This window comes from Phacochoerus africanus, chromosome 1 (genome assembly GCF_016906955.1).
Source record: "Phacochoerus africanus isolate WHEZ1 chromosome 1, ROS_Pafr_v1, whole genome shotgun sequence".
Lineage (NCBI taxonomy): Eukaryota > Metazoa > Chordata > Mammalia > Artiodactyla > Suidae > Phacochoerus > Phacochoerus africanus.
The window spans coordinates 142,591,816-142,614,297 of NC_062544.1; positions in this window are offsets into that span (position 1 = coordinate 142,591,816).

A 22,482-nucleotide genomic window follows, 5' to 3' on the forward strand; every position below is an offset into this window, starting at 1 on the left:
TAATTGATTAATTCATTGGCCTTTGGTAATTGATTCAACATCAGAATTTCTCCCTGGAAATCAAGAGGTGGGATTAAAAATAACCCTCTAATCCCATGGTTGGTTCATCTGGCTACCAGCTCCCATCCTTAGGTATATGCCAAAGGTCACCTCATTAGCATAACAAAAGACCCAACTCTCAACACCTAGAAAATGCTACAGGTTTTAGGAGCTCTGTGACAGAAATGAACACTACATATGTAGTTCTTATAATAACAGTTAATGCTGTTTCCTGGCTTCATTTTTCTGCCAGCACAGCCACTCAAGTATTTTTCCAGGGGTGTGACATGAATGCTTCATGCCTTCACTGACACCTTGCCTGTCTACTGCAAAAGGCTGTGTCCTGTTATGTGCAATAAAATGCCTGTTTAGGTACAAGGTTAACTATCGAGTTTGGCTCGACAGCAACAGCCATAATCCTGTGTGTGTTTCTTCTGGGAGCTCATGAATTATGTTCAGAACTGTCCAGCAGTAAAAGATTATGTGCTTGGGTTTCTCTAGATTGAAGTTCATTCATCTTGTGTTATGGTAGCCCTCCTTGTGCTAGTCCTTACCACTCTTCACTACTCATTCCACCCACTCAAAAACCAGATATTTTCAAAACATTAGCCAAATTTATTTATCTATTAGATATTTATTTTGCATCCCTTTTCTTCAACATGGATTTTCTACTAACCTGGGAATGTAGAGAAAATTATCTTATGAAGGTTTTTTTCTGGCTATTATTCATCTAATCATTTTATCTTTCAATCAAAATGCAATGTATGCTTTTTTTTTTTGATGTTAGGTGCTGGGGATATTGTGGTGAACAAAAATAGTGATTTTTTTTTTTGGATGGCACTTGCCAAGATGGCTCAAGAGTAGTGATGACAACGGTAGATTTGACAGTCCCCCAGGATTCCTATCAGCTCCAACTATTGCATCATCATCCCATGGCAGGACTTCCAAAGTCATTCAAGCTTTATGAATGGTTGTCTGGGGAACTCAGCAATTGCCGAGAGAAATGGCAATATTGGTCTATCAAAAGCCTGTGGCTGGGAGTTCTGCTCAGTGGCTTGTGTCTGCAATGCAATCTGCCAGCTTCTTACATGCAATTGAATCCATTCCCATACATTTCCTCTGATCCTGCAGTTTGAGAACTGATCCACAGCAGCTGAATCTATTTTCAAATCAGAAAGGGACTGTTTCACAAAAGCTTGCTTTCCCCAAGAGCAGGTGCAGGATGAAGGTTGCAGTTCATAAGTTCTGCTTTGGTTTAACACATGATAATGCCATTGTCTCCACAGGAAAGCTTCTGTGGTCTTAAAACACAGCAGACCTGACATTTGATTATAACATCTTGTAATCTTAAATGAATTTTCCCAGAGGCTGTGCTCATTTGACCATTTAAGTTCTATATAACTGTGGGACTGACTCTTTACCAGGGATTGACAGAATCCTTCGTCTTGGGTTAAAGGGCTGAATCAGGTCTAAGGGAAGAGTAGTTTCACCTTCTCCCTCACCCTCTCTTCCTCTCACAAAATCCCTTGGATGTGCAGGACACTGGGGATACAAGATGGATGAGATATAGTTCTGCCTAGTCTAGTGGGAGGACTCACCAGAATCTACCTCATTTTAAAATAACATAAAAATCCAGAAAACCATAAATAATAGCAAAGATCAGAATTTGAACTAGGACTTCAGAGTGGATAAAATTTAGTGATAGGAGACCTGGGATAGGTAATTATCTCTTCCTATTACTTGATAACAAAATACTTCCTATAAAAATACCATATTCTGAAATAGATACTAGAGCAAATAAATACAGTAAAGTGATAGAGGGCCCGTGAAGGGAACGTATCCAGATTTGATGTTGTGATAAACACAGAAGACAGAGTGAACAGTTCTCCCATGCAGACCCCTGGGAGAGGTGATACTGGAGCTGAGTCTTATAAGATCAATTGTGGACAAGGGAGTAATTTCAGACAAAGGAGATAGCATGAGTAAAGTCCAGGATAAGGTGTTTAGGAATGAGGCAACATGATGTATTTTTATAACTCCAGGTTTTTGTTTGATGTGGCTGGTGACAGAGGACAATTTAAGGAGATATAACAGCGGAAAGACCCAGATTATGGAAGATATTGTATGCAAGACTGAAAAAAAGGAGCTGAATGTCAGGCACACTCACACAAATCAGAGCTATTACTTGATATAAAGCATCAAGCTTTATAATAGCTTTAAGAATATAATTAATCATAAGGCACAAGCAAAAGGACAGAAGTCCAAGATCATCAATAAAACTCCCCAGACCTTCCCTGCTGAGTCAGTGTGCACTTGCTGTGATCAACATATGGGATCTTGAAATAAAGGGCATGGCTACATTATTTAATCAAAAGGGAGCTGTTTTGAGTTCAGACTTTTAATCTCAATTTTACACTCACACAGTTACATAGCTTACATTATGTTTTCTAGGGAACCATGTTCCATAAATCCATATTACTTTGGGCTTATTTACCATAAGCAGTCCTAAACAGATTGGGTACATCTTGCTAAAAGCATTTCACGATAAGGCTTCTTCCACTAGCAAATACCATTATTGTACTTGCCAGGTATATTATTATATTTTCCAGACATATTATTATGTTATTAGCATGTTTTTATGAGGAGATTTGGCCTCATTAGTTATCTTTCCTTCCTGACTATTCACTCTCCACCCTCCTCACTGGGGAAGGAGAAAGCATGCTTTGTAGGTTTGCTACAAATCATTTATTTTTTAGTATTCATATAGACTACCATAAAAGCTGGTGTTATTTATAAGGCTGTCCAGAAACATTTGAATCAACTGGGTTTCTTGGTAAAATGCATACACCTAGCCTTGCCCAAGACCTATGGAATCAGATCTCTAAAGCTGGGGCATGGATTTTGCATTTTAAAGACGCTCCAAAGTGGTTCAGGATGGCCATATAGGAAAATTCTGAACTCACCTCCTCTTGCTAACACATCAAATCTACAGCTACATATGAAACAATTTCCCCTGGGGGAGGGGTACTTAAAAACCCACTGAGCAGTACTTCACATGAGGCAAATGAGAAGAAAAAAATCAAAGAGGGCAGGAGCAGCTGCTATACAATACTGCCATAACCTCACCTCTGGAACAGTAACCTTCAATTGAGAAAGAGCTCAAAAGCCAGAGTTTCTCCCTGTGGAGCAAGAGGTTTAAAGCTTACCTGAGGCACCCTAAATTTTAAGACTAACATGTGAAAGACCAGCCCCCACAACATGGAGCTTTGAGAACCAACAGAGCTATGAGGCCCACAGGGCTACAGAAGAATGGAGAAATGATTCCCCTAAAGCTCACATGCTTAAACTCACTCATTCCAGGGTCTAGTGCAGAAGAAGTAGGTTGTACCCAGGCCATGTGAAAGACGCTCATTTACTAATCTTTAAGCATCTAACTTAACACACATCTAGGGGCCTGGCTCTTGAGACTAAGAAGGTTTGCATTCCTGGATCCTGTGGGGCTCCTATAACAATGTAGGACATATTTTTTATAGGCTACTACCATCAGTGCACTGCAAAGACAGCATCTGAGGCACATTCCCAGTCTTTCTGTCACAAAGGCCTTTTTGCTTATCCTTGAGCTTTGGTCTGAGGGGGAAAGCTTTGAGTTTGGCACATATCTTGGAACCTACAGACATGCTTTCGGGGGCACAGGCTGGTGGCTGGCATCTTTTTGTTCTCCCTCTGTCTTGCTCAGCTTATCAGTATCTCCCAGAAAGAAGCTTATTTGCTCATCTAGAGACCTAATTTTTACAAATGCCCCCAGGGCACATGCCCAGGTTACCCAACTCCAGCATCATCAGGGCATTTGCATGTGGTAACATAGGATTATATAAAACTGCATATTTTAAAAGTTGCTACCTGAGGGTTTGGCTTCCAATCAGCCTGAATCAAGAAATTGACTTAGATCCTCCCCTTTGAGACAATAACAGGTCTTGGCACATCCTCAACTATGGGAAGCTATTAAGAATAAAATAGGTGGTTTGGACATCCCAGTGGCTTGCGAGACATCCAAAAGCTATGGCAGGGTTGAAAAACAAGGTTCACCTCCTACATAAGGCTACTCTTTCAAGACTGGGAAGGGGGTTGTTTTTATTTCATGCATAGAAACCAACAGAGGAGGGAGGGGATCAAGATGGCAGAAGAGTAAAATGTGCTCACCTTCTCCCACAAACACATTAAAAGAAAACCATCTATATGTAGAACAGTTCACATAAAACATCTATTGAACGCTGGCAGAAGACCTTAAACATCCAAAAAGGGCAAGAAACCCCCTACATGACTGGATAGAACAAAATTTCCAGTTGCAAAGTAATCATTCAGAGTTGAAGGAGAAATAAGGAGTATTCCAGACAAACTACTAAAGGAGTTTATCACCACTAAACTAGTCATATGAAGAATATTAAAGGGCCTTCTTTAAGCTAAAAAAGAAAATACCACTAATTACCAACAAAATCATATAAAAGTATAAATTTCACTGGTAAGGATAAAAACATGGTAAATGTAGCAGATTAATCACTTCTAAAGCTGCTATGTTGTTTAAAAGACAAAAGTAGTAAAAATAGCTCTAAATACAATAATTACTTAAGGGATATACAAGATAAAAAGATCTGAGGTGTGATATCAAAAATATAAAATGGTTTGTAATATATGCTGTTATCAACTTAAAAGAAACTGTCATAGTTTTTATATGCCAGCTACATGGTAACCACTAAGCAAAAATTCTATAGTAGATATGCAAAAGATAAAGGGAATACAAACATATCACTAAAAAAATTATTAAATCACAAATGAAGAGGATTAAGAGAAGGAACAGAAAAGAACTACTAAATAGTATTTATCTTTAAATGTTGAGATGTTCAAATAAGACCATCCATGTTAAGTAGAGAAACGAGATTAGTATCAAGCAGATGGTATGTATCCAACTAATGGTAGCTACTGTTATTAGAATCATCATAAATGTATACGTAGGACATACAGTTTTAACTGGCTCAATTTTTTTTTCTTTCCTCTAGTAGGCAACATGCTTATTCTGTTAATCCACTCCCCCTTCCCTTGTTCCATGTTGGTAGAGCTGTCAATTAAGTTACTTCTTTTCTAAGAAGTGAAAGTGAATGCTTGATCCAAACAAATTTGCTAACAATCTCCCTATAGCTAATTGAATTAAGAACAGAAAATATTTGTAAAAGAATCATTTTAAGATAGTCCTTGAAGAATTTGTCCATAATTCCTCCTACCCCATTTCTTGAAAATGGCTATATTAATATTCTTCCTTGGGTTTGATGAGCTACCTAATTTTCTTTCATACATTCATTTGCGTTTTCAAGACAAATGGTTTCTAATGCTTATAACTAAAGGACCTTCAATGATATGTCAATATTAATGTTTCTTTGTATGTCAATTGACTCTGTATATTCTCTATTAAAGACCTAAATTTAAGACCAGATACTATAAAATTCCTCGAGGAAAAAATAAGAAGACATGTTGGCATAAATCACAGCAATATTTTTTGGATTCTTCTCTTAAAGCAAAGGAAACAGAGACTAAAATAAACAAATGGGACCTAATTAAACTTAAAAGCTTTTGCATAGTAAAGGAAACCATCAACAAAATGAAAAGACAACTTACTGAATGGGAGAAGATATTTGTAAATGATATCACTGATAAGGGATTAATATCCACCATATAGAAACAGCTTATGCAATTTAACATCAGAAAAACAAACAACCAAATTAAAAAATGGGTGGAAGAAATGAGTAGACATTTTTCCAAAAATGGAATGCAGATGGCCAACAGGTACGTGAAAAGATGTGCAATGTTGCTAATCATCAGGGAAATTCAGATCAAAACTACGGTGATAAATTACTTCACACCTGTCAGAATGGCTATCATAAAACACACACACACACAAAAATGTCGAGGATCTGGAGAAAAGGGAACACTTGTACATCATTGATGGGAACATAAATTGGTTCAGCTACTGTGGAAACAGTATGGAGGTTTCTCAAAAAAAAAAAAACTTAAAAAGAAAACTATCACATGATCCAGCAATTCCACTCCTGGATATGAATCCAAAAAAACCAAAAATACTAACAGTGCAGATTTTATAAATTTTTGATTTTCATTTGTGCTGTTTTCTTCCTACTCTTTCATTTAATGTTAGTAGAGCCTTATTCTAAGTAGCATTAGAATATTTTGCAAGCATTATTTATATTGGCTGCATGCTAGTCTACCATAGAGCTCTACTGCAGTTTACTTAACTATTTCCCTGTCAGATATTTCAGTTTTTGCTATTGTAAATAAAGTCTAGGGATGTTTGATGACTAATATCAACATTGCCTCAATCTAGCTAGTCATAAATCTTTTATTTTAAACACAGACCAAAGTGGGCAAAATCTAAAACCCTAACCTCATCCCAAAGAGTGCCACATGCGCTGAACATAACAGGCTTTCTCACATCCCTCTTCAACTTGCCTCAGTAAGCTACCAGCTACATATTCAACTTATTTGGGGTCTGACTATACCAAGAATATAGACAAATAGTTTAAAGTGTTTTTACAATTTAAAATGACATAAACATTTCAAGTGACAAGAGTTAAATGTTGAAATGTCCTAATACTGATTGGAAATAATCTCTAATTTTGCATTTTTTTCTACTAAGACTATCACAAAAAGTAGCTCAAGTGATGCTTTTTAGCTGTACTAACTCTATGTATACTCTCAAAGTTGGTTTTGTATCATGGAATCCAACTACAGAAGTATAGAAGCTGAGAAAGTAAGTCTCATGAAGAGGTTTCACTTAAGATATTATCTGAGAAACAAGGATGCCAAACAAAAGTAATCTTATAAGCATCCTACATAGATCTACGGCCATGTCTTCTTCATGCTTCAGAATTATGTTTTTATTCTTTGGAAATCTCAGGTCTTTCTGAAACCTGAACCCAGAGAGATGATATTTTTTTCTTCAGAGATGTAGACACTTAAGGTTCTGGGTGGCTTATTATGCCTATGCAATCACAGGAACCTGTTGGAGTTCACATAATATACCAGTTTTGAAAAAAGCACAGGGTAAGTTTTTATGCTCAGTGAAAGAAAATGACTTGACTTTGCTATTGTTTGGGGTTTCTTAAAAAGTTCTATAAATGTTAATAGTACATTTTATTAACACAGTGAAAGCAGCCTCTTGAAACATAATTATGGTAATTAGTATATTTACTAGGTATCATAAATTCATTTCAGTATTAACTCAAATTCAAATTAACTTCATTATCTTCCCTTTGAAAAACAATAACAATTTATGTCCTGGGGTAGTATAATAAGATCAGGTGAATCCAATTTGATTTGGTGATTAGATTTCCCAAAGCCAGGTCTATTTTTCTTGGCACATTTCACCCCCTTACTTCTTCCTTTTGATAGCTTTATATTTTTCTTTGCTCCTAGGAGCCCGGCAATCATGAACATGGTTGCTCAGTGACACTAACTTCAACATAATAAAAATGACCTAATTTGTCACCTTGTTACTTTCAAACATGTCTTTAATCACCATTAGAGAATGTTGAATCCCTGACATACTTAAATAAGCTGTTCCCAAGTGTTTTGTTCACAAGGCACCTTCGGAGTCCTAAAAATTACTAAGGACGCTAAAGAATTTTTGTTCATGTGAGTTATGCCTATTGATATTTACCAAATTAAAAATTAAACCTGGTAAAAAAATAAAATTATATATTGTTTAATTCCTATAAACTCATTACATGTTAACATCAATAACATAGCTATATGAGAAGTAAAACTATAATCTAAAGCAAATAACTCGTAAGAAGAGTAGCATTATTTCCTATCTCTGTGAACCTCAGCTGGATTCATATCTGCTTTAGCTTTTAATTTGTTTCAATATTTTCTTTTGGTTGAAGAATATGAAGAAAATCTTGCCTCACACACACAGTTAAATAAGGGAAAAGAGTATTTTAATATCCTATTCAAAGATAATTGTAGATAATCATCTATGATATTATAAAAGAACAAACAGCAGTTTCTTAAAGGTTAGTTGCAATGTGGAATTTGAAATCCAATCAATAAACTTTTGGGGCTCTGCTTCATTAATATCCTTTGATTCCTCTTATATTTTTTGAATGGCCCTTTAACCCATACACAATTTTGTAACATCCTGCATTTGCTGTTTTAGAGAATATTGTTCACTCCATTTTGTATATTGCTATTTGTTAAAATGGTAAGGAAGACTTTAACTAGGGCTATAGCAATACTTGTGAAGACCCTAGCAATAGTGGGGAAAGATCAGGCTCAATTTCAAATACAGCCAAGATAGCTGGGGATTTACAGCCAATGAACAGAGTGAGGGGGAATCAGTGGATAAAAAATTACCAAGAAAAAACAGTAAGGTAGGGGGGGTTCTTGCTTAACCAACTTAGCTGGACTTTTGCTGAAGATGGATTAATAACTTAAGCATCAAAGGTGGGAGAGCAGAATTTGACCAGATACTGAGACTGATCAGATTATCAAGCAGGAGGGGGGGGGGGATTCTTTATAAACCGACTTAGCAAGATCCATGCTAAACTGAGCTATGCAGGTCTAGCAAGGATGGGGGCCAAGGTCAAGCCTGGTTGAGAAGAGGCATAAGAGGGACCTCACTAGTGTTTGTTAAGGAGAAAGCCTTTGTCTGCATCTTCCAAATATTGACATATTTTATTACACAATTTCAGAGTTTCACAATTTGTGGATATCAAACTAAACTCATCAGAAAAGTCTTTAAATATTGGGAAGCTGTCAAGTTGACAGTATAGGAGTTTTCCAATATCCTGATTTTTACTTCAAAGTTCAACATAACTGGCAATGAATAGTGTTAATTTCTTTTTGAAGATGATAGGCTCACTTGGTTTTGTTTTGCTTTTGGAAAATGTCTGCCAAATTCTCCAATTGTGAATAATCATAGTTTGTCTATTGGTCTTTCAAGTAAAAGCACCATTAGTTGAGCTGGCAACCAGAACAACTATACGAGAGCTCTTTTGCTTAACAAAAACTATCATACCTCAGTAGGCAGAATGCCTTGTGTATATTTTCAAGGGAATTATATAAATTTAAAAAGGATGTTTGCTCCATGAAAGGATGTTCGACATCGCTAATCATCAGGGAAACTCAAATTTACCACAATGAGATGTCACCTCATACCTGTCAGAAAGGCTATCATCAAAAAGAACACAAATAACAAATGTTTTCAAAGTTTTGGAGGAAAGGCCCCCTTTGTACCCTGTTGGTGGGAAAGTATGTTTGGTGCAGCCACTGTGGAAAACATAATGGAGGTTTCTCAAAAAACTAAAAGAGAACTATAATATGACCCAGCAACTCCACTCCTGGATATGTATCCTAAAAAAACAAAAACACTTATTCAAAAATATATGTCTGCTCCCATGTTCATAGCAGCATATTTATAACTGCCAAGATATGGAAGCAACCTAAATGTCCATCAGCAGATGAATGGATAAAGATGTGCATACACACACACACACACACTGAGGAACACTACTCAGCTTTAAAAATGAAAACTTGGAGTTCCCGTCGTGGTGCAGTGGTTAACGAATCCGACTAGGAACCATGGGGTTGTGGGTTCAGTCCCTGCCCTTGCTCAGTAGGTTAAGGATCCGGCGTTGTCATGAGCTGTGGTGTAGGTCGCAGACGCGGCTCGGATCCTGCGTTGCTGTGGTTCTGGTGTAGGCTGGCAGCTACAGCTCTGATTCGACCCCTAGCCTGGGAACCTACATATGCTGCGGGAGTGGCCCAAGAAATAGCAAAAAGACAAAAAAAATTTAAAAATTAAAAAAATGAAAACTTGCCATTTGCAGCAACAAGGATGAAACTGAAGGGCATTATGCTAAGTGAAGTAAGTCAGCAAAAGAAAGACAAATAATGTATTATATTACTTATATATGGAATATAAAAAAATACAACAAATTAGAGAATATAACAACAAAGTGGCAGACTCACAGGTCTAAAGAACAAGCTAGTGGTTACCACTGGGGAGAAAAAAGGGGCAAGGGGAAATATAGGGGTGGAGGATTAGGAGGAACACACTAGTATGTACAAAATAAGCTACAAGGATCTATTATACAACACAGGTAATACAGCCAGTATTTTATAGTAACTATAAATGGTCTATAACCTTTGAAATCTGTGACTCACTATATTTTACATCTATAACATATATTATTGTACATCAACTATACTTCAATAACAAAATGATAAAAATTTATAAAAAATATGTGCGCTCAATGGCCAAGGTTTAATAATTTTTACTGTTTCATCAAGGACACTCTCTTTTTTTCAGGGGGTGGGGGGCATTGAGGGACTGCACCTGTGGCATATGGCAGTTAATAGGCTAGAGGTCCAATTGGAGCTGCAGCTGCAGGCCTGCACCACAGCAATAGCAACACAGGATCCAAGCTGCATCTGTGACCTACACCACAGCTCACACCAACACCGGATTTTATCCCACTGAGTGAGGCCAGGGATCAAACCTGTGTGCTAATGGATACTGGTCAGGTTAGTTACCACTGAGCCACAACAGGAACTCCCTCAACAAGGACAGTCTTAAGTAAAACTGGCAGTTTTTGAAAAATTGCAAGAATACAATGAATAATAGTACAGTTTGGTTCTACTATTTTGATTTATGCTAAGCTGCCAGGAGTTGTGCCCACCATTGTATCTGCACCACTGTTTGTGCAAATATCAATCATTGAGAAAGGCAACTACCATCTTAATATCATGATAAAAATAGTTTTGGGAGTTCCCATCGTGGCGCAGTGGTTAACGAATCTGACTAGGAACCATGAGGTTGTGGGTTCGGTCCCTGCCCTTGCTCAGTGGGTTAACGATCCGGCGTTGCCATGAGCTGTGGTGTAGGTTGCAGATGCAGCTTGGATCCCGCATTGCTGTGGCTCTTGCATAGGCTGGTGGCTACAGCTCCGATTCGACCCCTAGCCTGGGAACCTCCATATGCCGTGGGAGCGGCCCAAGAAATAGCAAAAAGACAAAAAAAAATAGTTTTGACCTCATGCACCTCCTGAAAGCGTCTCAGGGACCCCTAGTTTATGCAAACCATACTTTGAGAACTGCTGATTTAGATTGTCAACATTTGGGAAATGACATATATTATACCATCACATGCTAATCTTTAATTTTACTAATTTACTGGGGAATTTCCTAAATTGAGGCTTCACTACACTCCACTAAAATTTTATAAAATGTGTTTTTACATATCTATTTATGCATATACAAAGAGAGAAAATAGAAAGAGAGAGAGAGCAAGAGGAAATAAATGGAGGGCAGTGTTTTTAAAAAGTAACCAATGAGCAGGGGTCCATGTCTTTTATTTGGGAAGTTATTTAGATATATTGTTTGCCTTCGCCTGGCTCCTGAGGAAAAGAGAGCCTGGGACAAAGGCTTGTATGCAGGTAATTTATTCAGGAACATGATCCTCTCAAAATATAATCCTCAGGAAAAAGGGGAAAACCAGAAAGACACATTTTTTTATTTTTTGAGATAGTGTTCTACCCTCATTTCTAAGGACCAATGTTTAGTCTTTCTAGGACCTTATGAAATTCCTCTGGATTACCTTCCCAGGAGAAGCAAGGGGAAGAATTTATCCATTAACTCCAGTGTGCCATTGCTTAAGTGCAACCCCAAAGGCACTAACCACACCATTCTCACACTACTGTGTTGAGGTGGGCGAATAAGAGAGATATTATCTGGGTCCCACTACAGAAATCCAAGGGAAGGGGCTAAAAGGAAGAGGCTGGAAGCCACTCAGTAGTCAGCTAAGACATGAAGTTAAGTGTGTGCTTCTTCTGGCATAACCATAAGTCTTCAGTAGGACTACCCAATGAGGCCTCTGTCATCACTGTGCTAAGTCTTGGTCTGATGTTATACCCCTTGAAACTATTTTCTCCCATTCTGTAGGTTGTCTTTTTTTTTTTAATGGTTTCTTTTGCTGTGCAAAAGCTTGTCTGTTTGATTAGGTCCCATTTGTTTATTTTTGCTTTTATTTCTGTTGCCTTGGGAGACTGACCTGAGAAAACATTTGTACGATTGATATCAGAGAATGTTTGGCCTATGTTCTTTTCTAGGAGTTTGATGGTGTCTTGTTTATGTTTAAGTCTATAACCCATTTTAAGTTTATTTTTGTGCATGGTGTGAGGGTATGTTCCAGTTTCATTGATTTATATGCAGCTGTCCAGTTTTCCCAGCACCAATTGCTGAAAAGACTTTTTCCCATTTTATATTCTTGCCTCCTTTGTCAAAAATTAATTGACTGTAGGGGCCTGGGTTTATTTTTTGGTTCTCTCTCTGTTCCATTGGTCTTTTTGTCTGTTTTGGTACCAGCACCACACTGTCTTGATTAGCATAGTTTTGCAATGCTATGAGGTCTGGGAGAGTTAAGCCTCCTGCTTGTCTTAATCTGTAAAATATACAAACAACTTATACAACTCAACAGCAAAAGAAAACAAACAACCTGAATAGACATTTCTCCAAAGAAGATATACAGAAGGACAACAGGCACATGAAAAAATGCTCAATATCACTAATTATTCAAGAAATGCAAATCAAAACTACTATAAGGTACCACCACACACCTGTCAGTATGGCCATTATTAACAAGTCAACATATAACACATGCTGGAGAGGATGTGGAGAAAAGGGTACCCTCTTACAGCATTGGTGGGAATATAAATTGGTACAACCACTACGGAAAACAGTATGGAGGTACCTCAGGAAGTTTATATAGAACTCCAGTATGACCCAGCAATCCCACTCTTGGGCATATATCAACTTTCCTTGAAAAAGATACATGCACCTGTATGTTTATTGCAGCACTATTCACAATAGCCAAGACATGGAAACAACCCAAATGTCTGTCAACAGATGAATGGATTAAGAAGATATGGTGTATACATACAATGGAATATTACTCAGTCATAAAAAGTAAAATAATGCCATTTGCAGCAACATGGATAGAACTAGAAACTCTTATACTAAATGGAGTAAGTCAGAAAGAGAAAGATAAATACCACATGATATCACTTATATCTGGAATCTAATATACGGCACAGGAGAACCTTTCCACAGTAAAGAAACTCATGGACTTGGAGAACCAACTTGTGGTTGATGAGGGGGAGGGGAGGGGATGGACTGGGTGTCTGGGGTTAACAGATGCAAACTATTGTATTTGGAATGAATAAGCAATGAGATCCTGCTGTATAGCACAGGGAACCCTATCTAGTCACTTATGATAGAACATGATGGAGGATAATATGAGAAAAAGAATGTGTATGTATATATATATATATATATATTTATGTGTGACTGGGTTACTTTACTGTACATTAGAAATTGACAAAACTCTGTAAAACAACTATAATGGAAAAAATAAAAATCATTAATGAAAAAAAAGAATCTGGAGCCGAAGTAGAATCTGTGAAATAATATATGTAAAATTGTTTGTCTCAAAGTAGGCACTTAGTGTGAGTCCTATGGAAAGTTGAACATGTTCTCCACTGGATATAGCTGAAATGTATAGACCAAGCTGCTTTAGTGTATATATATATACTGTATAGACCATAATATAGAATGAAATGTATAGACCAAGCTGCTTTGGTGTATATGTGTGTGTGTGTGTGTGTGTGTGTGTGTGTGTGTTATATATATTATAAGCTTGGAGGAGAGTTTTAATTTTATTGGCCATATGTAAACAAATAAATGAAAAGACAGAAAAATTTTCTGAAGCAACCAGAAAAAATTTTCATACCTAGTTATCTTCTGGATGGATTCATAAAGCTTTTATTTTCTAAACACACATAGAAATAGCAGCTAACACTTAGGGTACATTGAGCTTGGTATGTCCATCCTGATAACAGGTGCCTTGTCACTGATAAGTTGTCTCCAAGTTACACTAAATGTTATTCTTTGGGTTTAATGGCTCAACCTCCTAATTTAAGAGGCTTAAAAATGGCCATTCTCTCTATAACAGTAGTCCTACTTTAGGAATTTAATGTAAGAAATTATTTCAAGATCAGTTCATAAATTTATGTTTGAGAAAGAATTATTAATTTGGAAACAACCTAAGTGTTTCAGAAAGCAAGACAATTTTTAGATAATTTATGGTAAATGGTATCATGAGATATTTTCCAGACATTAAAATATGGTTTTGAAAGATAGGGAAATCTTCTTAATCTAAATAACCTGATATAAATGTAGACTACAAAGCTGCATATTCAAGACAACAGTTGTGATTTAAAAAAAAATGTGCACATAGAAACTAGAAAGAAAAACCGCACAAACTTTAACAATCAAAGATGTAAGATCAGGGTGATTTGTGTTTTGTTTTATGCTTACCAATATTTTCTTTATTTTAATTGTATGTGATACATTATCATCAGAAAAAAATGTTAATAAAATACTAGAAATAGAAGCCAAAAGACAGGGGCAAACAGTTAGCTATCTAATGTGATTGAGAGATCAAAGGCAACTCAGGAGATATTAAATATTAACATACCAGCCTACTTCTAATTGACTTCTTTCTGTCACCCCTGCCAAGCTTAGACTTTGTTAGTAATTTTGCTTCCAGCAGAGTGCATTGCAGTAGAACTAATCCAAGCATCTGCATCGTGATTGTCTTGAAAGGCTACCTACCTCTCTTTCTGCTGGCTTAGGGCAGACTAAATTATCATTTCTGCACATTCTGACTCCAAAAGATATTTCCATCTTTGTAACAGCCAAGAGAAAATTCGGGACAAAATTTCTAGACTCCAGGGTGAAGGATTTTCCCCAGGCCCATCTGATGTTGCTCCTGCAGAACAAGGTCCCTGTGGGGCACAGAGTGTATTGCATAAGACTAGAACAAAGCATCACTGCAGGCATTGGTCATCAATGCTGAATAAACTGGTCTGATTTTCCTTCTGTATTCGCAGTGCCCTGTGGAAGGATGCTCTGCTATCATGCCCCTGTAATAGCAAGGAAGATATTGTACTCAATCTATTGCCAAAAATAATTCTATATTTCACCTGAAATCTCTTTGGAAAACTCAAAATTCAGGAAGTAGTTTAAATATTACTTTTCTCTTCAAGTCTGCCTTTTTATCCATGCCCTGCTGCCTCTCAAGGGGCCACCCCATGTCTTTCTTGTTAGACCCTTTTCCGTCCTTCTTTTATTACCCCTTATACTCTTAGATCTGGCTTCTTAATACTGTAGGCATCTCTTATATATGCACTAGAAAGCACCTTACTTGCAGCTGTGTCAATAAAATCAGTTTACTGTGGACCTACACATTTTTCAGAGTGAACCTACAAGACAAACCTATGCATTGATAGAATTGATGACTTCTTTTAGTATATTTCTCTGAAGTATAGAACAGAAAAATGAGTACAACAGTGGATAGCACAGTTGTTTTAGAGTATATTCTAGATACTCAAAACAGCATTTCACTGAGCAAATAATGCTAAAATTTGGATGAACTGCATGCTCCCTGATATCAAACTATATTACAAAGCTAGAGTAATAAAAGTATTATAGTATTGGCAGAAAAACAGACACAAATATCATTGAAACAGAATAAAGGGCCCAGTAATAAACCTATACACATATGATTAATTACAGACTTGCTAAGAATATACCATGGAGAAAAGATAGTTTATACTATAAATGATATTGGGAAAACTGAACAGCCACATGCAAAAGAATAAAACTGGACCACTATCTTACACCACACAGAAAAATGAACTCAAAATGGATTAGAAACTTTTAAATAATACTTGAAACCATTAAACTTCTAGAAGAAAATGTAGGTAGTAAATTCCTTGGCATCAAACTTTTTTTGGATCTGATACAAAAGGAGAGGTTAGAACAAAAGCAAAAATAAATAATAATGTTTATAACTACATTACTAAAATGCTTCACAGCAAAGGAAGTCATCAACAAAATGAGAACACAACCTACTGAATGGGAGAAAATATTTGCAAATCATGTATCTGAAAAGGGGCTAATAACCAAAATATATAAAAAACTCATACAACTCAATAAAATAAAAATAAGTAATCTGATTAAAAAATGAGCAGATATCCGAATAGATATTTTTCCAAATATAAAGATATCCTCAATATCATTATATATTAGAGAAATGCAAATCAAAACACAGAAATATCACCTTATGCATGTTAATGGTTATCGTCCAACAGTTTACAAATAACAAATATTGGAGAGGATGTGGAGAAAAGGGAACCCTTGGACATGATGATGGGAGTGTACATTAGTGCAGTCACTGTGGAAAACAGTATGTGGGCTCCTGAGAAAACTAAAAATAGAATTACCATATGTTTCTTTGGTTCTAGTGCTAGGTATATGTCAAGAAAAAAACAAAAATACTAATTAAAATACATACATGCACCTAATGTTCTTGGTAGTGCTATTTACAACAGCCAAGATATCCTTCAAGAGATTAAAAATAAAGAGGATGTGGTATATAGATATATATATAGTATGGAATATTAGTCAGCCATAAAAAGGAATGAAATTCTGCCATTTTCAGCAACGTGGACAAACCTAGAGAATACTATGCCTAGTGAAATAAGAAAAAGACAAATACTGTTTATCACTTATATGTAGAGTCTAAAAAAATCTTAAAAAAAAAAAAGCAATGTATAGAACAAACCAGAAACAGACTCACAGATAATATAAAACAAACTATTTGTTTCTAGAGGTGAGAGGGAAGTGGGGATGGGCAAGTTAGGGGTAGAGGATTGAGAGATACAAACTACTATGTATAAAGTACGTAAGCAACAAGAATATATTCTATAACATAGGGGACTGTAGCCATTATCTTATAGATCCAGCTATTTATCCCAAGAAAACAAAAACTCTAACTTTAAAAGATACATATACCCCCATATTTACTTCACTGCTTAGAATTGCCAAGATATGAAAATAATCTACATGTTCACTGATGGATGAATAGAGAAAACATGATATATATGTACAGCAGACTACAACTGAGCTATAGAAAACAATAAAATATTGCCATTTGTGAAAACATGCTTAGACTTCACAGATACTTTGCTAAGTGATCCAGACAGAGAAATACAAACAACATATGATCTCATTTATATGTGTAATCTAAAAAAAAAATACTAAGCTCATTGATACAGAGAACAGATTGATGATTGCGGGAAGCAGGGTCAGAGTGACAAAAATGAGTGAAAAGGACCAAAACATATAAATAGTTATAAAATAAATGTCATGATGATGTAATAAACAGTCTGTGACTATAATTAGAAATACTGTATTGCACATTTGAAATTTGCTAGGAGAGTAAATATTAAAAGTTCTCAAAAAAGTATTATTTCACTTAAAATAGGACCATGGCTTCCACAGTCCCTTACCTTTTAATCAAACTATGATTAATGTTGCTTAAAGGAGCATACATGAGCAGAATTTCTCAATTTGCAAGGATGGATATTTCTCCACATATTTCTCTGGAGTGGTTTTCTAAAAACAAACTTTGTAAGAAAATTTAGGGTTGAAGAAAAAAAATACTGGCTTGTATGTATAATTTGAGGAATCGTATTTAGAAACAAACCTATGAATAAAATCTCTTATATATGCATATATTTTTTACATTTGCCAAATAATAAAGATACAATAAAAATAGACATCAGTATCATCTGCAATTAGTAATAATATTTACTTATGATTTATGTAATGTTAAATAACAAAAACCATTGAGGATTTTCCTTCTCTAAGAGTTCAGAATCTTTATATAACAAATGTATGAAGGAGGCTCCTTTTATTGAAGAATATGAACCAGAGATTTTTTTGGTGCTATCCAGTTGCTTCCTAATAGTGTCTGTCAAACACACTTGTATGGAGCTCATTCAAGGAACGACATCAATACAATCTGCTAACCAAAGGAGACTGAAGTGAAAGGACAAGGAGATTCTTTGGAATATTAATTCACAATTTGGTCTGAAGCCTTCCATTTGCACACAACATATAGATGCCCTCAAAATATTCACTAGCCTTTGTCGGCACTCCTTTTACAATTTTAGCTATGTTCTACTTTCTAGCACAGCTGTCTGTCCAGTCTTTCACATTCACCAGATAGTAAACTCCATGGACACAGAACTGGGACTGAATTGTTGTATAGCCCTCAAGCCTAGAAACAGAAACAAGCTTAAACTTATGGTTCCCAGGGTGTTAATGAACAGTGCTTTGATATAGGAGCAAGAAGCTGCATGTTCACTGAGTGAAAGGCACTCTTTTATGGATATGCTCTTATCTTCAAAATCCTATAATCTAATAGATATAACCCACTCTGAGCCTCAGTATATCTCAAAATATATGGAACCCCAAAAAAGCCACAGTTAATTTGTTGTATAGCAAAGTAAGGGCAAACAATGTCATATCTACACCTATTTTAATTCAATGACACCTATATGTGAATTACAAACATAAGCTTTTTCTTCTGAGTAGATATATCTGTGTATCAGGTTGTACACACTGATGATCCAAGCATAGTCTGGTTTGCAGCACCCATCTACCTGCTTACCTGGGTTAGCATATACAGAGAACAGTCTACCCATCTATATGTGTGCCTCAGTTTAATGCTTACTAATTCATCAAGTAAAGATTATATCAAGGATCCAGACCTATGATGCTTGTTTCTCAGGTACGAAACTAGGTTGTAACTGCTGGTACCCAAGACACATATTCAAGCTCTTCAAATCCAACTAGAAATTGGGGAACATTTTAAGGCATCTGGCAAGTCTAAAGAATGCTGTGTAGGGTACTTTTCAAACCACATTACAAGTATGCTCCTCAGAGACTTGTTGCATATTTTATAGCTACCATATGGTTTTACCACTCCCTAACACTAAATTTGCTGAAGCAAGTAAGTTCATTTCTGGGCACTCTTTAGTCCTTCAGAGCTTGAAGATAGTCAGGACCTTGCCACAGGCATGAATTGTTGGTAGAGAAATATTTTCTTAACCCTTCACATTTATATTCCTAGCTGCAATTTCTTGAAGATTCTAGGCACACCAATTAAGCTTTCATACAGAAGCGTAAACAAATGTAATAACTAACATGGGCTAAGCACTTCTCATGGATGGTCTTCTTCACTCCTCAGAATAATCTTTTTTTTTCATTTTTAAAATATTTTATTGGAGTATAGTTGATTTACAATGTTGTATTAATTTTTGCTATACAAAAGTGACTCAGTTATACATATATATAAATGCTTTAAAATTATTTTTTTTCATGATCTATCCCAGCAGATTGGATGTAGTTCCCTGTGCTATATACAGTAGGGGCTTATTGTTTATCCATTCTAAATGTAATAGTTTGCATCTATTAACCCCAAACTCCCAGCCATTCCACTCCCTTTCCCTTCCCCCTTGGCAACCACAAATGTGTTCTCTATGTCTGTGTAAGGGTTCTGTGTAAGGGTTCTGTGTTGTTTGATCTCTGTATGGGGCATATTTGGTCTGATTGGTCTCAATCAGATTATCAGGATAGCTTATTTGCATGTTCCCAAGGTTATATAGAGGCAGGATAAGGAATGGGCCACACTGGGGTAGGGAGTACAGTGCACAAGCCAGGTTGCTCAAGGTGGGGGAAGGGGCATTACTATGAGACAGGGCCAGAGGTTTTTGGGTTTAATTTCCTTGAAGGGGACTTGAAGCCTGTAACACCTAAGCACTCATAAAATCTGCAATGCTGCTGATAATATATTCCTTCAATTCTAAGGCTTTAATAAAGGGATAGAAAACAAGGCTCCCCATGTATCTATATGCTTATATCCATATTTATATATAACCTAATTTCTGAGTTTAAAAGTTTCCAAACTATTCTTTCTTAATTACTCTGTACAATGATGATATATAATCAGTTATGGAGAATGTATTGGGTCCTCATTGTCAAGCTCTAAATTCAAGCCACTCATCTCTCCTGGGCTACATCAAGGATTTTTAACTTATATCACTCTCACTCACACTCAGGTTCCCCAATTTGAAATGAAAAAAAAAATACCTGAGTTACCAGGATGCCTTTGAAGATTAATCGAAATGTTTATGTATGGTATAGCAGTTATGTAACCTAGGCAGTGTCCTGTGGGACTCCTAGGCAAACAAGACTTCCTAGATCCTCCATGTCTTGTTTTTAGGGAATAAGCCTCAACCTCCATGAACTTTCCTGAGATCTTATTCAGGGAAGGGAGGATATGCAGAGACCAGAGAGGGGCAGTCAAGAGACAATAGTGCAGCCTTGGGACAGGGTCCTGGTTCCTCCTCAAGGAACATACCTAATACCTTTGAAATACCTTTGAGCCTTTCTGTAGAACTAAACCCCCAACAAATAGAGCAATTACTTGATGAGGCATTCTTCATTCCTGGAAGAAAGGACCATCAGAACCAGTCCTTGGGCCACTAAACACTTGCTTTGAAAGACAATGCAAGCTTCTCTCTACACTGATGCTTATCTGTGGCCCTATTTTCTACTCCCCAACTATAAAACCACCTACTAATCCCTTCCAAGAGGGGTGCAGTCTTTATGGCATTAGCCTAATGTGGCCCTTTTGGATGGCAAAACAATAAAGCTATCCTTTTCTCCTTTACCCAAAACTCTGTCTCTGCACTTCAATTCAGCACTAGCAGACAGAGGCCAAATTTCAGCAGCAGTTATATGGCTCATAATTTTAAAAAACTTAATTCCATTTCCCCACTAGTTAGAAAGAACTTGGTAAGAGGACATGTCTCATCCCTCCATATGTCCCTGCTGCTTATTATAAGCATTGACACAAAAGAGTAACCTAATACATGTTCCACGAGTGATCCCTTCATCCTTCAGCTTTCAGAAGTGGCTTTTCCAACCATAAAGATGTGGGCAGAAAGACAATCTTGTTTCACATTTACTACCATATGCTAAATATTCCCATTATTTAAGTTGCATTTCTAAGGAATTGCCTGAGGCTAATGACAGGAAATGATTGGAATTTATGTTTTGAATATACATCTCAATACCTGTGGGACAGGAGTACTAGAAGAGAAATGCTTGGCAACCAGATGAAAATTCCATTTCCTTACCTCAAGTACTATAACTAAAACTGCTATCAGCAGGTGTCAAACATGTGAGATGTGCCTCTTAGGAGAGCAGATCCTTCAGTTCCTTCAAACATCAAGGACTGTGACAAAAGGTATCAGAAACAGTCAGATGCTTTCAGTCTTTTAAAATACATATGACAGTTACATTCATACCAAATGATTTCAACAAGATTCATGTTATTCAATCAGAACCAAGAAATTAATCATTTCACCATTATTTTAGTATTAACATGACACCTTAGTGGAATCATTTGACAATTCTATTCATAATAAATTAAAAGGAGAGGCATGGATGTCAAAAGCTAATTAGCAGTGGACAAATTCACAAAGAATTATAAGCTAAGTCTTAGAAGTAGACTCTTTGCTTTCCTCTTTATCCTAGCATTTCCTCTCTCAGTGAGCACCCAAAACCCAGCCAGAATATGTCATTCGCATGGATATTCCTTTTAAATGAGAAGGCACATTAAGAGCACAATTAAAAACCATTATCATAATTATCATGAATAAAGTTTTGAACAGTTACAATATTAACGGAATTGTGCACAGAACATTGTATTATATTGAAAAGCCACTATTATCCCCATTTTCAGCTAAAAATGAAGCTACATGGAGGTAAAGTAATTTGTTCCAGGTCAAGTAATTTAGGCAACAACTGGTTGCTTTCTTATAGATCAAAAATTTCACTACTAAAACTGTTCAGGGTTGTTTCCTCCTATTAAGACATTTTCCTTTTTCAGAGAAAAACAAACTCAAGTTTCTTGAATCAAAGAAGCAGTGAGCCAGTAGGTAATGTAATTTAATTTTGAAGAAAGAACCATATATTCCTTTGAAATACTTTATTAATTGTAGAATTTCCATTTTGCTCTTGTTCAAATCATTTATTTTGCTTACTGTGATTTCTCAACTTTTGATTCATTGTTTACTGACTTTAATGTTTATGTAATTTGGCATTTTTCCTATTTTCTTATTTTGGGTATTTATCAAACATTATTGTTTCTGTGTATGTTGAGTAATTTTGAATTATATCCATATTGTGGGTGTTATGTGCTAAAGTTTCTGGATTCTACTATATTCCTCAGAAGAGTGGTAACTTTTTGCTTTACCAAGTAATTAACTTGATTGGACTCAAAGTACAAATGCAGTCTCTTGGACAACAGTTGAAATAGTCCTTTTAACCTAACCTGGGTTGTTTGGTGTCTGTCTGGTTGGGAGGACAACCAGAGATTTACATAGAAAATTTGTTGATTTC